At 38.6% G+C, this 16,000-nt stretch overlaps 2 non-coding genes across 2 annotated transcripts; one reads left to right on the top strand and one right to left on the bottom strand.

The window, feature by feature from the left end:
• Nucleotides 1–6,575: 6,575 nt before the first annotated feature.
• LOC112715509 (small nucleolar RNA R71) lies at nt 6,576–6,682 on the bottom strand. The gene has a single exon (XR_003159745.1). It is a non-coding gene; the product is annotated as a small nucleolar RNA R71 (small nucleolar RNA).
• A 7,937-nt stretch (nt 6,683–14,619) lies between these two features.
• Nucleotides 14,620–14,727, top strand: LOC112711586 (small nucleolar RNA R71). Its single transcript, XR_003157540.1, has one exon. It is a non-coding gene; the product is annotated as a small nucleolar RNA R71 (small nucleolar RNA).
• The last annotated feature ends 1,273 nt before the right edge of the window (nt 14,728–16,000 follow it).

Raw genomic sequence — 16,000 nt, 5'->3', positions numbered from 1 at the left:
ACACTTTAGAGTGCCTAAGGTACTTTAAATAACACTTGCATAGTGAAATATTGAATGCACACCCCAATCAATACAATAATTTCAATTTTGCACACAATACCTACTTAACATAGAATGGAGAAACATGGCTGCTATATAACCTAGTAAAGCAAAGAGAGAAGTTAAAATAAATTACATGGCAAGTATGGCTCAATATAATTAGAAAATTTTCAAGAGGATGTCAATAGGTGAGCGCACAATCCAACTTCACAATTCCAATTCAATATGCCTAGTTCAAGAGAATAACCTAAGTTATGAAGTACAAACATTCAAATAATTTATGTTCGAGCATGTCCTTAACGCATAGGTGCATAAACTTGGTGATAAAAATAATAGTAAAAAACAAACAAGCATCACCAAGCATCAAATGCATCATTAATAAGCCACTCCTTCCGATTCAATGAACTCATCCTCCTCTTGTTACAATTCACTCATCAACTCCTCTTCTTTTACTTGAGGTTCCATGCTTTCTTCGACGCCCCTCTCTTGGTCGACTCTATTTTCACACATACATCCAATTGTCATACAAGAGTAGAGAGTTTACAGAGTGGATGTATTTTGGGGGAGGCATGAAAGGAGTAGGGCCACGGTTAGCCAACTTATCTGGCAGCGGAGAAAGGTAATAGTATTGAAATGCATTTATTTCCTATGCATTGACTCGATTTATGATACTATCGGAGTGAAACAAGTAGATCTAAAGAAATGGAAACAGCAACCCTAGTTGCTATCTCTATATCTGGTTTACTTGTAAGTTTTACTGGGTATGCTTTATATACTGCTTTTGGGCAACCCTCTCAACAACTAAGAGATCCATTCGAAGAACACGGAGACTAGTTGAAGTAATGAGCTCCCAATATTGGTAGGTAGAATTGTAACAATCGAGTCCATCAATTTCTTGAGGTGGTTCAGTTGTTCATCTCCCCGTTTTATGATAGCTTGAAGCTCTTTTTATTCTTGGATCAATAGTTAAAAAGCTTCTTCTATTAAGGGTTTTGGTGAAAAAAAAGGTTGGTCATATTGGAGAAATTCATGGTGCATAGGAGGTGGTTTATAAGGATTATGGGAGTGATGATGTTAGAATGGTTATGGTGCAAAGGGTGGTAGGCTCATAAGGGTGGTGATGGTAAAGTGGATATGGATTTGGATCCCATGGAGGTAATTGGTGGTGGTACGATGGATTTTAAGAGTATTGTTGTTGAAGAAAATGTTGAGGGTGAAAGTCATATGAATATGGTAGATGAGGTTTATAATCTAATGCTTAGACATCTTTAGTTATTTTTAGGTTTATTTTTAATTTATTTTCTTAGATTTGAATTAAAGTTCTTATGATTTTAGTAAAGTATTTATGACTAATCATATGTTTAGAGTTGTTTTAGAATGATTGTATTTTCAAGCCATGTTTAAGGCAAATCAGGATGAAATTTATAAGAAAATACAAGTGCACATCTAAGGATGGCACCAGGCTTGAAGAGACCAAGCCCAATTCCAAGAATAGGCGCCCAGTGCCCCTGTACCGGCACCCAGTGCCCAAAATGGGTGCCCAACTCCTGCACTCCAACCCTAGTGCCTTCGTGCCTGGGAGAAGCCAAATTGGGCTGGCGCCCAACTTCAAGAAGTGGCACCCAGCACCACCAACCCCAAATGTGCTGGGCACCCAGCACCTAATCCCGGAGCCCAGCTCTGAATAAAATTTCAACTCTCAGTGGCCCAGAATTGTTCAAAGCCCAGCGCCAATCCATGGAGCCCAACGCCAAGATTATAATCCACTCCCAGGAAGCTCTAAAATCAACCCTAGATTCAAGATTTAATTAATTAGTTAGCATCAACTTCTCTTAGAAAGATAAGATTTGGTTGTTAGTATTTAGTTTAGATTAGATTTTAATTATTGTTTTGAATTTGAATAAGTTGTTATCTTACTCTTCGAAGATAGGAATATAAGATTAGTTTTTGAATTTCAATTAGTTAGGAAGTTAGAATATAAATAAGTGAACATGGTTCACAGAGATTATCTTGGAATCTATTGATCAAGAAACTCTTTAGTTTTAGGTTGTTTTCTTTAATACCATGAGTAATTAAACCTCCTCTTGTTAAAGGTTAGGAGCTTTGTTTGATTTTATGGATTAGTAATGCAAGTGTTTTCTTTATTTTGATTCATGCTTTTCTACTTTTTCAAGATTGAGACTCCTTCTTCATCTTAAATGGTTAGAAGTATTAGAAAATATTTTAATTTTGTCTTAGATTCTATTATTACTTTAAAAAATATAATATTGGAATTAGCTTGAAACTCTTTCTCATGATTTTCAACTTGACTAGGAATAGTATTTTGAAAGTTGTGAGGTTTTAAATTGCTTAACCTCTTCTCTTAATTAGTTGACCAAGGTATTGGCGATTAAATAAGTTAAGAGAAATTAGATTACCAAGGAATTGGAATTTAATTATAAATGATTTTCTATGAAAAGATTTTTGCATGAGTCAAAGTAGAAAAACACAAGTATTGCTTTTTCTAAGAAGTAAACACATACGAAGCCTTTAACATCTGATGAGCGGATAATTTATACGCTTTTTGGCATTATTTTTAGGTAGTTTTTAGTATGATTTAGTTAGTTTTTAGTATATAATTATTAGTTTTTATGAAAAAATCATATTTCTGGACTTTACTATGAGTTTGTGTGTTTTGCTGTGATTTCAGGTATTTTTTGGCTGAAATTGAGGGACCTGAGTAAAAATCTGATTCAGAGGCTGAAAAAGGACTGCAGATGTTGTTGGATTCTGACCTCCCTGCACTCGAAATGGATTTTCTGAGGCTACAAAAGCCCAATTGGCGGGCTCTCAATTGCGTTGGAAAGTAGACATCTTGGGCTTTCCAGAAATATATAATAGTCCATTCTTTGTCCGAGTTTTGATAACGCAAACTGGCGTTTTAATGCCAACTTTCTACCATTTTCTGGCGTTAAACGCCAGAACTGGCATAAAAGCTGGAGTTAAACGCCCAAACTGGCACCAGAGCTGGCGTTTAACTCCAAGAAAAGCCTCTGCACGTGAAAGCTTCAATGCTCAGCCCAAGCACACACCAAGTGGGCCCCGGAAGTGGATTTCTACATCATTTACTTATTTCTGTAAACCCTAGGTTACTAGTTCATTATAAATAGGACCTTTTACTATTGTATTTTCATATCAGGAGATCTTTAGATCATTTTGGAGACTATCTTTGTATCACTGTTTATCTCTTGATCATGTTTAGGGGGTTGGCCATTTAGCCATGCCTGGACCTTCATCAGTTATGTATTTTCAACGGTGGAGTTTCTACACCTCATAGATTAAGATGTGGAGCTCTGCTGTTCCTCATGAATTAATACAATTACTACTATTTTCTATTCAATTCAAGCTTATTCTTGTTCTAAGATATTCATTCGCACTTCAACATGATGAATGTGATGATCAAGTGACACTCATCACCATTCTGACTTATGAACGCGTGCTTGACAACGACTTCCGTTCTACCTGAAAACAAGCTTGAATGTATATCTCTTGGCCTCCTGGTCCCCGACGTATGGTTGCCTCTCCTGAAAACAGAGCCTTCCATTCCGTGAGATCAGAGTATTCATGGTATAAGCTAGAATCAATTGGCAGCATTCTTGAGATCCGGAAAGTCTAAACCTTGTCTGTGCTATTCTGAGTAGGATCTAGGATGGGATGACTGTGACGAGGTTCAAACTCACGAGTGCTGGGCGCAGTGACAGTGCGCAAAAGGATCATTAGATCTTATTCCAACACAAGTGAGAATCGATAGATGATTAGCCCTACGTAACCCGTAGCCGGACCATTTTCACTAAGAGGACAGACAGTAGCCATTGACAACGGTGATCCCCCAACATACAGCTTGCCATGGAAAGGAGTACACATGACTGGATGAAAGCAGTAGGAAAGCAGGGATTCAAAAGGAACAAAGAATCTCCATATGCTTATCTAAAATTCCTACCAATGAATTACATAAGTATCTCTATCCTATTTTATATTTTATTTTTCTTTTAATTATCAAAATTCCATAACCATTTAAATCTGCCTGACTGAGATTTAAAAGATGACCATAGCTTGCTTCAAGCCGACAATCTCTGTGGGATCGACCTTTACTCATGTAAGGTATTACTTGGACGACCCAGTTCACTTGCTGGTCAGCTGCACGGAGTTGTGAAGAAAGTGTGTGAATCACAATTTCGTGTACCAAGTTTTTGGCGTCGTTGCTGGGGATTGTTCGAGTTTGGACAACTGACGGTTCATCTTGTTGCTCAGATTACGTAATTTTCTTTTTTTTATTTAGTTCTTTAAAATTTTTAAGAATGAATTCTAGAGTTTCAGATGATGCTTTTATCATCACAGGAGGTAGTTGATTCCCATTAATTTGGCTGTTGTATGTAATGTCCTGCTAAAGCTTGGCTAGCCATGTCTAATCTTTTTAGACTGAAGCTTTAGACTAACATTGCATGATTCCTGGAATTGTTATTAAAAAATTTTGAGTTTCTTATTTTCTTTTTCAAAATAATTTTTGAAAAAAATATAAAAAAATTATAAAATCATAAAATCAAAAATAATTTGTGTTTCTTGTTTGAGTCTAGTGTCAAATTTCAAGTTTGGTGTCAATTGCATGTTTCTATTTTTCTTGTATTTTTCGAAAATATATGCATTGTGTTCTTCATTGATCTTCAAGTTGTTCTTGATGATTTTCTTTGTCTGATCTTTAAATTCTCTTGTTTTGTGTCTTCTGTTGTTTCTCATGTGCATTCTCAAATTGTTAGTGTCTCTAGTATGAAAACTTCTAAGTTTGGTGTCTTACATGTCTTTCTTTTCTTAAAAATTTTCAAAAATGTGTTCTTGATGTTCATCATGACCTTCAAAGTGTTCTTGGTATTCATCTTGACATTCAAAGTGTTCTTGCATGCTTTCCTTGTTTTGATCTTAGTTTTTCATGTTTAATTTCATTCTGTTGTTTTTCTCTCTCATCATTAAAAATTCAAAAAAATTCAAAATTTTGTCTTTTCAAGTCAATAATACAGAGAATTGAAGATTTAGAACATACAGCAGAGGAATCACAGAGAAAAAGCTGGGCATTCAAAATGCCCAGTAAAGAAGAATTTCTATCGTTTAAACGCCAGCCAGGGTACCTGGCTGGGCGTTTAACGCCCAAGGTGGTAGCAAAGTGGGCATTAAACGCCAGAATGGATACCATTCTGGGCGTTTAAGGCCAGGATAGCACCAGGGAGGTAATTTTGTTTTCAATTCAAATCTTTTTCAAAATTTTCAAGTTTTAAAACTAATTTTTCAAAATCCTATCTTTTTTATATCCTCTCTTATCAATCATATCTTTTTCAAAAACAAATCTTTTTTATTTTTCTTTTAATATTTTCAAAATCCTTGCTAACAATTAATGTTGTGATTCAAAAATTTCAAGTTTGTTACTTTCTTGTTAATAAAGGTTCAATATTTGAATTTTAGAATCATGTCTTTTAATTTCTTGTTAGTCAAGTCATTAATTTTAAAAATCAAATCTTTTTTTAATTGTTTTCAATCATTTCTTTTTAAATCATATCTTTTTCAAATCACATCTTTTTAAATTCTAATTTCAAAATCTCTTTCTAACTTCTTATCTTTTCAAAATTTATTATTTCTTATCTTTTTTAAAACCAACTAACTACTTTTCTCACTTTTAATTTTCGAAAATCACTAACATCTCTCTTCAAAATTCTTTTTAATTAACTAATTATTTTAAACTCTAATTTTATTTTATTTACAAATTTTCGAAAATTCTCTCTCTCCCATCTCTTTCTATTTGATCACTAACACTTATCCTCCTTTAATAATTCGGACCTCGTCCCTCTCTATAAGTTTGAATTCTTCTCTCTACCTCATCCTTCTATTCTTCTTTTCCTCAGACACATCAAGGAATCTCTATACTGTAACATAGAGGATTCTATACTTTCTTGTTCTCTTCTCTTTCATATGAGCAGGAACAAGGACAAAGGCATTCTTGTTGAAGTTGATCCTGAACCTGAAAGGACCTTGAAGAGGAAGCTAAGAGCAGCTAAAGCACAACACTCTGAAGAGAACCTGGCAGAAAATTTCGAAAAGGACGCAGACAAAACAGCGATGGCCAAACCCAACAACAACAATGCAAGGAAGGTACTTGGTGACTTTACTGCACCAACTCTCGACTTCTATGGGAGAAGCATCTCTATTCCTACCATTGGAGCAAACAACTTTGAGCTTAAGCCTCAATTAGTTTTTGTGATGCAACAGAATTCCAAGTTTCATGGACTTCCATTGGAAGATCCTCATCAGTTCTTGGCTAAATTTTTGCAAATCTGTGACACTGTTAAGACCAATGGAGTTGATCCCGAGGTCTACAGACTTATGTCTTTCCCTTTTGCTGTAAGAGACAGAGCTAGTATATAGTTAAACTCACAACCTAGAGACAGCCTGAACTCTTGGAAAACGCTGGTCAATGCCTTCTTAGCTAAATTTTTCCACCTAAAAAGATGAGTAAGCTTAGAGTGGAAGTTCAAACCTTCAAACAGAAGGAAGGTGAATCCCTCTATGAAGCTTGGGAAAGATACAAGCAATTGATCAGAAGGTGTCCTTCTGACAGGCTTTCCGAATGGAGCATCATAGGTATTTTCTATGATGGTTATTCTGCAGGCGGATCTATTCATCTGAAGAAAACGCCTGCAGAAGCCTAGGAACTCATTGAAATGGTTGCAAATAATCAGTTCATGTACACTTTTGAAAGAAATCCTGTGAACAATGGGACAACTCAGAAGAAAGGAGTTCTTGAGATTGATACTCTGAATACCATATTGGCTCAGAACAAATTATTGACTCAGCAAGTCTATGATTTCTCAGTATCTGACTGGATTGCAAGCTGCATCCAGCAGTAATAAAGAAGCATCTTCTGAAGAAGAAGCTTATGATCCTGAGAACCCTGCAATGGAAGAGGTGAATTACATGGGAGAACCCTATGGAAACACCTATAATTCTTCATGGAGAAATCATCCAAATCTCTCATGGAAGGACCAACAGAAGCCTCAACAAGGCTTCAAAACAACAATAATGGTGGAAGAAATAGGTTTACAAATAGCAAGCCTTTTCCATCATCTTCTCAACAACAGACAGAGAACTCTGAGTAGAGTCATTCTGGCTTAGCAACCAAAGTCTCTGATCTATCTAAGACCACACTAAGTTTCATGAATAAAACAAGATCCTCCATTAGAAATTTGGAGGCAAAAGTGGGTCAGCTAAGTAAAAAGGTTACTGAAACTCCTCCTAGCACTCTCCCAAGCAATACAGAAAAAAATCCCAAGAGAGAGTGCAAGGCCATAACCATGACCAACATGGCCGAACCTGGAGAGAGTGAGGAGGACATGATTCCCATTGAGAAAAACCTCATGGGATATCCTCTGAATGAAAAGAAGTTCCCCTTTGAGGAACCAAGGGAATCTGAGGCTCATACAGAGACCATAGAGATTCTATTGAACCTACTTCTGCCATTCATGAACTCTGATGAGTATTCTTCCTCTGAAGAGGATGAAGATATTACTGAAGAGCAAGTTGCTAAGTACCTTGGAGCAATCATAAAGCTGAATGCCAAGTTATTTGGTAATGAGACTTGGGAGGATGAACTCCCTTGCTCACTAATGAACTGAATGACTTGATTAGGCAGACATTTCCTCAGAAGAAACCGGATCCCAAAAATTCTTAATACCCTGTACCATAGGCACCATGACCTTTGAGAAGGCTCTGAGTGACCTGGGGTCAGGCATAAATCTCATACCACTCTCTGTAATGGAGAAACTGAGAATCTTTGAGGTATAAGCTGCAAGAATCTCACTAAAGATGGCAGACAAATCCATTAAACAGTCTTATGGACTTGTAGAGGATGTTTTAGTGAAGGTTGAGGGCCTTTACATCCCTGCTGACTTCATAATCCTGGACACTGGGAAGAATAAGGATGAATCCATCATCCTTGGCAGACCCTTCCTAGCCACAGCAAAAACTGTGATTGATGTTGACAGAGGAGAGTTGGTCCTTCAAGTGAATGAGGACTACCTTGTGTTTAAGGCTCAAGGATCTCCTTCTGTACACATGGGGAGGAAGCATGAAAAGCTTCTCTCAATACAGAGTCAACCAAAGCCCTCACGTTCAAACTCTAAGTTTGGTGTTGGGGGACCCCAACCATGCTCTGAATATCTGTGAAGCTCCATGAGAGCTCGCTGTCAAGCTATTGACATTAAAGAAGCGCTAATTGGGAGGTGGTGCACGAAATTCTGATCATCAATGGCGCCATCAACATGGTACGCTCAATTGCAATCTCAACTCTTTATCACAACTTCGCACAACTAACCAGCAAGTGCACTGGGTCGTCCAAGTAATAAACCTTACGCGAGTAAGGGTCGATCCCACGAAGATTGTTGGTATGAAGCAAGCTATGGTCATCTTGTAAATCTTAGTCAGGCGGATTCAAATGGTTATGGAGGATTGATAATTAAAATATGAATAAAACATAAAATAAAGATAGAGATACTTATGTAATTCATTGGTGAGAATTTCAGATAAGCGTATGGAGATGCTTTGTCCCTTCCGTCTCTCTGCTTTCCTACTGTCTTCATCCAATCCTTCTTACTCCTTTCCATGGCAAGCTGTATGTTGGGCATCACCGTTGTCAATGGCTACAGTCCCGTCCTCTCAGTGAAAATGTTCAATGCGCTCTGTCATAGCACGACTATTCATCTGTCGGTTCTCGATCATGTCGGAATAGAATCCAGTGATTCTTTTGCGTCTGTCACTAACGCCCCACAATCGCGAGTTTGAAGCTCGTCACAGTCATTCAATCCCTGAATCCAACTCAGAATACCACAGACAAGGTTTAGACCTTCCGGATTCTCAAGAATGGCCGCCAATGAATTCTAACTTATACCACGAAGATTCTGATTAAGGAATCCAAGAGATAAACATTCAAGCCTTGTTGCATGTAGAACGGAAGTGGTTGTCAGGCACGCGTTCATAAGTGAGAATGATGATGAGCGTCACATAATCATCACATTCATCATGTTCTTCGGTGCGAATGAATATCTTAGAACAAGAATAAGCTGAATTGAATGGAAGAACAATAGTAATTGCATTAATACTCGAGGTACAGCAGAGCTCCACACCTTAATCTATGGTGTGTAGAAACTCTACCGTTGAAAATACATAAGAACAAGGTCTAGACATGGCCGAGAGGCCAGCCCCCATGATCTAAGAACTAGACATCCAAAGATGAAAATACAATAGCAAAAGGTCCTATTTATAGAGAACTAGTAGCTTAGGGTTTACAAAAATGAGTAAATGACGTAAAAATCCACTTCCGGGACCACTGGGTGTGTGCTTGGGCTGAGCATTAAAGCTTTCATGTGTAGAGACTTTTCTTGGAGTTAAACGCCAGCTTTTGTGCCAGTTTGGGCATTTAACTCCCACTTTTGTGCCAGTTCCGGCGTTTAACGCTGGAAATTCTGAAGCTGACTTGGAACTCCTGTTTGAGCCATCAAATCTCGGGCAAAGTATGGACTAATATTTTTCTGGAAAGCCCTGGATGTCTACTTTCCAAGGCAATTGAGAGCGCGCCAATTGGGCTTCTGTAGCTCCAGAAAATCCACTTCGAGTGCAAGGAGGTCAGAATCCAACAGCATCTGAATCAAATTTTTGCTCAGGTCCCTCAATTTCAGCCAGAAAATACCTGAAATCACAGAAAAATACACAAACTCATAGTAAAGTCCAGAAAAGTGAATTTTTAAATAAAAACTAATAAAAATATAATAAAAACTAACTAAAACATAATAAAAATATACTAAAAACAATGCCAAAAGGCGTATAAATTATCCGCTCATCACAACACCAAACTTAAATTTTTGCTTGTCCCCAAGCAACTAAAAATCAAATAGGATAAAAAGAAGAGAATATACAATGAATTCCAAAAACATCTATGAAGATCAGTATTAATTAGATGAGCGGGACTTTTAGCTTTTTGCCTCTGAACAGTTTTGGCATCTCACTTTATCCTTTGAAGTTCAGAATGATTGGCTTCTATAGGAACTCAGAATCCAGATAGTGTTATTGATTCTCCTAGTTAAGTATGATGATTCTTGAACACAGCTACTTTATGAGTCTTGGCCGTGGCCCAAAGCACTCTGTTTTCCAGTATTACCACCGGATACATCCATGCTACAAACATATAACTGGGTGAACCTTTTCAGATTGTGACTCAGCTTTGCTAGAGTCCCTAATTAGAGGTGTCCAGGGTTCTTAAGCACACTCTTTTTGCTTTGGATCATGACTTTAACCGCTCAGTCTCAAGTTCTCACTTGACACCTTCACACCACAAGCACATGGTTAGGGACATCTTGGTTTAGCCGCTTAGGCCAGGATGTTATTCCTGTAGGCCCTCCTATCCACTGATGCTCAAAGCCTTGGATCCTTTTTTTTATCATTGCCTTTTGGTTTAAAGGGCTATTGGCTTTTTCTGCTTGCTCTTTTTTTTTGAATTCACTGCTTTTTCTTGCTTCAAGAATCATTTTTATGATTTTTCAGATCCTCATTAACATGTCTCCTTTTTCATCATTCTTTCAAGAGCCAACAATTTTAACATTCATGAACAACAAATTCAAAAGAAATATGCACTGTTCAAGCATACATTCAGAAATCAAAAGTATTGCCACCACATCAATATAATTAAGAACATTTTTCACTTAAGAAAGGTGATGGATTCATAGGACATTCATAACTTTAAGGCATAGACACTAAGACACTAATGATCATAAGACACAAACATAAATAAAACATAAAGCATAATTTTCGAAAAACAAAAAAATAAAGAACAAGGAGATTAAAGAGCGGGTCCACCTTAGTGATGGCGGCTTGTTCTTCCTCTTGAAGATCTTATGGAGTGCTTGATCTCCTCAATGTCTCTTCCTTGTCTTTGTTGCTCCTCTCTCATGATTCTTTGATCTTCTCTAATTTTATGGAGGAGGATGGAATGTTCCTGGTGCTCCACCCTTAGTTGTCCCATGTTGGAACTCAATTCTCCTAGGGAGGTGTTGATTTGCTCCCAATAGTTTTGTGGAGGAAAGTGCATCCCTTGAGGCATCTCAGGGATTTCATGATGAGGAATTTCCTCATGTCCATGAGTGGGATCTCTTGTTTGCTCCATCCTCTTCTTAGTGATGGGCTTGTCCTCATCAATGAGGATGTCTCCCTCTATGTTAATTCCAACTGAATTACAGAGGTGACAAATGAGATGAGGGAAGGCTTACCTTGCCAAGGTAGAGGACTTGTTCGCCACCTTATAAAGTTCTTGGGATATAACCTCCTGAATTTCTACTTCCTCTCCAATCATGATGCTATGAATCACAATAGCCCGGTCTATAGTAGCTTTGGACCGGTTGCTAGTGGGAATGATTGAGCGTTGGAAAAACTCCAACCATCCCCTAGCCACGGGCTTGAGGTCATGCCTTCTCAGTTGAACCGGCTTCCCTCTTGAATCTCTCTTCCATTGAGCACCTTCTTCACAAATGTCTATGAGGACTTGGTCCAACCTTTGATCAAAGTTGACCCTTCTAGTGTAGGGGTGTTCATCTCCTTGTATCATGGGCAAGTTGAACGCCAACCTTTCATTTTCCGGATTAAAATCTAAGCATTTCCCCCGAACCATTGTAAGCCAATTCTTTGGGTCCGGGTTCACACTTTGATCATGGTTCTTGGTGATCCATGCATTGGCATAAAACTCTTGAACCATTAAGATTCTGACTTGTTGAATGGGGTTGGTAAGAACTTCCCAACCTCTTCTTCGGATCTCATGTTGGATCTCCGGATATTCACTCTTTTTGAGTTTGAAAGGGACCTCGGGGATCACCTTCTTCATGGCCACAACTTCATAGAAGTGGTCTTGATGCACCCTTGAGATGAATCTCTCCATCTCTCATGACTCGGAGGTGGAAGCTTTTGCCTTCCCTTTCCTCTTACTAGAGGTTTCTCCGGCCTTAGGTGCCATAAATGGTTATGGAAAAACAAAACGCAACGCTTTTACCACACCAAACTTAGAAGGTTTGCTCGTCCTCGAGCAAAAGAAGAAAGAAGGGAGTAGAAGAAGAAGAAAATGGAGGAGATGGAGGGGGTTTTGTGGCTCGGCCAAGGGGGAGAAGTAGTGTTTAGGTTGTGTGAAAATGAAGGAGTGAAGAAGGGTTTATATAGGGGTGGAGAGAGGGGTAGGGTTCGGCCATTATGGGTGGGTTTGGGAGGGAAAGTGGTTTGAATTTGGATGGTGGGGTAGGTGGGTTTTTTTTTTGGGAAGAGGTATTGAGGTGATTGGTGAATGGGAGAAGAAGAGAGAGAGTGGTGGGGTAGGTGGGGATCCTGTGGGGTCCACAGATCCTGAGGTGTCAAGGATAGCTCATCACTGCACTAAGCGGCGTGTAAAATGCCCTTTCTGCCAATCCTGGCGTTAAACGCCAGGCTGCTGCCCTTTTCTGGCGTTAAACGCCAGTCTGGTGCCCCTTTCTGGTGTTAAACGCCAGTCTGGTGCCCCTTTCTGGCGTTAAACACCCAGAATGGTGCCAGACTGGGCGTTAAACGCCCATTTGCTGCCCTTACTGGCATTTAAACGCCAGTAAGCTTTTCCTCCAGGGTGTACTGTTTTTCTTTCTGTTTTTCATTCTATTTTTGCTTTTTCAACTGTTTTTGTGACTTCACATGATCATCAACCTATAGAAAACATAAAATAACAATGGAAAATAGATAAATATAACATTGGGTTGCCTCCCAACAAGTGCTTTTTTAATGTCAGTAGCTTGACAGTGGGCCCTCATGGAGCCTCACAGATGTTCAGAGTAATGTTGGAACCTCCCAACACCAAACTTAGAGTTTGAATGTGGGGGTTCAACACAAACTTAGAATTTTGTTGTGGCCTCCCAACACCAAACTTAGAGTTTGACTGTGGGGGCTTTGTTTAACTCTGTTTTGAGAGAAGCTCTTCATGCTTCCTCTCCATGGTTACAGAGGGATATCCTTGAGCCTTAAACACAAAGGATTCTTCATTCACTTGAATGATCAATTCTCCTCTGTCAACATCAATCACAGCCTTTGCTGTGGCTAGGAAGGGTCTGCCAAGGATGATGGATTCATCCATGCACTTCCCAGTCTCTAGGACTATGAAATCAGCAGGGATGTAATGGTCTTCAATCTTTACCAGAACATCCTCTACAAGTCCATAAGCTTGTTTTCTTGAATTGTCTGCCATCTCTAGTGAGATTCTTGCAGCTTGTACCTCAAAGATCCTTAGCTTCTCCATTACAGAGAGAGGCATGAGGTTTATGCTTGACCCTAGGTCACACAGAGACTTCTCGAAGGTCATGGTGCCTAATGTACAAGGTATTGAGAACTTCCCAGGGTCCTGTCTCTTTTGAGGTAGTCTCTGCCTAGTCAAGTCATCCAGTTCTTTGGTGAGCAAAGGGGGTTCGTCCTCCCATGTCTCATTACCAAATAACTTGTCATTTAGCTTCATGATTGCTCCAAGGTACTTAGCAACTTGCTCTTCAGTGACATCTTTGTCCTCTTCAGAGGAAGAATACTCATCCGAGCTCATGAATGGCAGAAGTAAATCCAATGGAATCTCTATGGTCTTAGTGTGAGCCTCAGATTCCCATGGTTCCTTATTAGGGAACTCATTGGAGGCCAGTGGACGTCCATTGAGGTCTTCCTCAGTGGCGATCATTGCCTCTTTCTCCTCTCCAAATTCGGCCATGTTGATGGCCTTACACTCTCCTTTTGGATTCTCTTCTGTATTGCTTGGAAGAGTACCAGGAGGGAGTTTAGTAACTTTCTTACTCAGCTGACCCACTTGTGCCTCCAAGTTTCTAATGGAGGACTCGTTTCAGTCATGAAACTTTGAGTGGTTTTGATTAGATCAGAGACCATGGTTGCTAAGTCGGAGTGGCTCTGCTTTGAATTTTCTGTCTGTTGCTGAGAAGATGATGGAAAAGGCTTGCCATTGCTAAACCTGTTTCTTCCACCATTATTATTGTTGAAACCTTGTTGAGGTCTCTGTTGATCATACCATGAGAGATTTGGATGATTTCTCCATGAAGGATTATAGGTGTTTCCATAAGGTTCTCCCATGTAATTCACCTCTTCCATTGATGGGTTCTCAGGATCATAAGCTTCTTCTTCAGATGAAGCGTCCTTAGTACTGCCTGGTGCAGCTTGCATTCCAAACAGACTTTGAGAAATCATATTGACTTGCTGTGTCAATATTTTGTTCTGAGCCAATATGGCGTTCAGAGTATCAATCTCAAGAACTCCTTTCTTCTGATTTGTCCCATTATTCACAGGATTCCTTTCAGAAGTGTACATGAATTGGTTATTTGCAACCATTTCAATGCGTTCCTGAGCTTTTGCAGGTGTCTTCTTCAGATGAAGAGATCCTCCAGCAGAGCTGTCCAATGACATCTTGGACAGTTCAGACAGACCATCATAGAAGATACCTATGATGCTCCATTCAGAAAGCATGTCAGAAGGACACTTTCTGATCAATTGTTTGTATCTTTCCCAAGCTTCATAGAGGGATTCACCTTCCTTCTGTCTGAAGGTTTGGACTTCCACTCTAAGCTTACTCAATTTTTGAGGTGGAAAGAATTTTGCCAAGAAGGCATTGACTAGCTTTTCCCAAGAGTTCAGGCTTTCTTTAGGTTGTGAGTCCAACCATGTCCTAGCTCTGTCTCTTACAGCAAAAGGGAAGAGCATAAGTCTGTAGACCTCAGGGTCAACCCCATTGGTCTTGACAGTGTCACAGATTTGCAAGAATTCAGCTAAGAACTTATGAGGATCTTCCAATGGAAGTCCATGAAACTTGCAATTCTGTTGCAACAGAGAAACTAATTGAGGCTTAAGCTCAAAGTTGTTTGCTCCAATGGCAGGGATAGAGATGCTTCTCCCATAGAAGTCGGGAGTAAGTGCGGTAAAGTCACCAAGCACCTTCCTTGCATTATTGGCATTGTTGTTGTTTTCGGCTGCCATATCTTCTTCTAGTTTGAAGATTTATGTTAGGTCCTCTCCAGAGAGTTGTGCTTTGGCTTCTCTTAGCTTTCGCTTCAAGGTCCTTTCAGATTCAGGATCAGCCTCAACAAGAATACTTTTGTCCTTGCTCCTGCTCATATGAAAGAGAAGAGAACAAGAAAGTATGGAATCCTCTATGTCACAGTATAGAGATTCCTTGAGGTGTCAGAGGAAAAGAAGAATAGAAGGAGGAGGTAGAAAGAGAAGAATCCGAACTTATCAGGAGGGATAGAGTTTAAATTATTGATAATGAAGGAGTGTTAGTCCTTAAATAGAAGGATGTGAGAAGAGGGGAAGAATTTTCGAAAATAAAGTAAAAGATTTTAAAACAATTAAAAGAAATTTTGAAAATTTGATTGATGATTTTCGAAAACTAAGATTGAGAAAGAAATAAAGTGATTTTTGAAAAAGATTTTGAAATTAGAAATCAAAAAGATATGATTGAAAATTATTTTGAAAAAGATGTGATTAAGAAGATATGATTGAAAAACAATTTAAAAAGATTTGATTTTTTAAAATTAATGACTTGGCTAACAAGAAATTTAAAAGATATGATTCAGATATTAAACCTTTCTTAACAAAAAAGCAACATACTTGAAATTTTTGAATCAAATCATTAATTGTTAGCAAGTATTTTTGACAATGGAAAGAAATTGATTTTGAAAAGATATGATTGAAAAGATATGATTTGAAAAAGATTTGATTTTGAAAAATTATGAAAACTTGAAAAAAATTTGAATTAGAAACAAAATCTTCCCTCTTGTGCCATCCTGGCATTAAATGCCCAGAATGTTATCCATTCTGGCGTTTAACGCCCAAAATACTACCT

This window comes from Arachis hypogaea, chromosome 1 (assembly GCF_003086295.3).
Source record: "Arachis hypogaea cultivar Tifrunner chromosome 1, arahy.Tifrunner.gnm2.J5K5, whole genome shotgun sequence".
Taxonomy (NCBI): domain Eukaryota; kingdom Viridiplantae; phylum Streptophyta; class Magnoliopsida; order Fabales; family Fabaceae; genus Arachis; species Arachis hypogaea.
The sequence above is the reverse complement of the archived record's forward strand: the minus strand, read 5'-3'. Positions and strand labels throughout refer to the sequence as shown.